Source organism: Phyllostomus hastatus, unplaced genomic scaffold, assembly GCF_019186645.2.
Source record: "Phyllostomus hastatus isolate PE091 unplaced genomic scaffold, TTU_PhHast_1.1 phas_scaffold_28, whole genome shotgun sequence".
Classification (NCBI taxonomy): domain Eukaryota; kingdom Metazoa; phylum Chordata; class Mammalia; order Chiroptera; family Phyllostomidae; genus Phyllostomus; species Phyllostomus hastatus.
This window is the reverse complement of record NW_025334022.1, coordinates 10098204-10099282: the sequence shown is the minus strand read 5'-3', so window position 1 is coordinate 10099282 and position 1079 is coordinate 10098204. Positions and strand designations below refer to the sequence as shown.

The 1079-nt window shown below is 32.7% G+C and overlaps 1 non-coding gene across 1 annotated transcript; it reads left to right on the top strand.

Annotated features, from left to right (window-relative positions):
* The first annotated feature begins 672 nt into the window (after positions 1-672).
* Positions 673-836, top strand: LOC123805272. Its single transcript, XR_006783297.1, has one exon. It is a non-coding gene; the product is annotated as a U1 spliceosomal RNA (small nuclear RNA).
* The last annotated feature ends 243 nt before the right edge of the window (positions 837-1079 follow it).

Here is a 1079-nt window from a genome sequence, read left to right as displayed (position 1 = left end):
CATCTTTGAAAAAAAGTATCTGAACCCAAGGCTTTGTATCAAGTTTTGCTTTCACTGGAAGCCATACACAAACCCAATAAGCTAAAATAAGTTAAAGATGGAAAAATATAATCATCAAAAGAAATACAAATAATTTATAAACATATTAAATATATTTGGTCTGCACATAATGAAAGAAATAAGAATGAAAACACAAACACCATATTCTATATGTCAGGTTGCAGAGGTTAAAGATTTTGATATTATGTCCCTTGTATGTGCTACCATTGCAATCTTTGCAAGGCAATTTAACAATAGCCCTCAGAACACACATTTCTGTTGATTTAGCGGTTATATTTCTAGAAATATATATACCACATATATACTCACATATGTACACAAGTATATGCAACAAGGATGTTTATTGAAGGATTGATTGTATTAAATCACTGAATTTTCATCAGTAAGCTATTGGCTTAAAAAAGTAAGGTAAATCCCCATCAAATACCCTATCAAAATATAAAGCATATTTATACTATCTAGTATATTACATAACTTTAACATTAATAGATATTCCATGTGGGAAAAGAAGAATAGTATTTGAGTAAGTGAAATATTTATTTTTCACTCTATATTTTTGTACTCTTAGAATTTTTATTCACGTTCACATATTTTTTTATTTCTAAATAAATCATACTTACCTGGCAGGGGAGACACCATGATCACGAAGGTGGTTTTCTCAGGGCGAAGTGTATCCATTGCACTACAGATGTGCTGACACCTGCAATTCCCCCAAATGTGGGAAACTCAACTGCATAATTTGTGGTAGTGGGAGTCTGTGTTCATGCTTTTCCCGGAGAAAAAAAGAAAAAAATTCACCAAATAAGTAATGAATGTGTATTCCTTAATTGTAATGGAAATTAATCTTTTATTTAATTTCAACTATTGTTTTTGTTTCAGAGCCAAAAAGTATTTTCACTCTGAGCTTATGCATAGGAAAAAAGACAGCCCTGGATGGTGTGGCTCAGTGGATTGAATACCAGCCTGCAAAACAAAGTTTCCCTGGTTCGGCTCCCAGTCAGGGAACAAGCCTGGGTTGC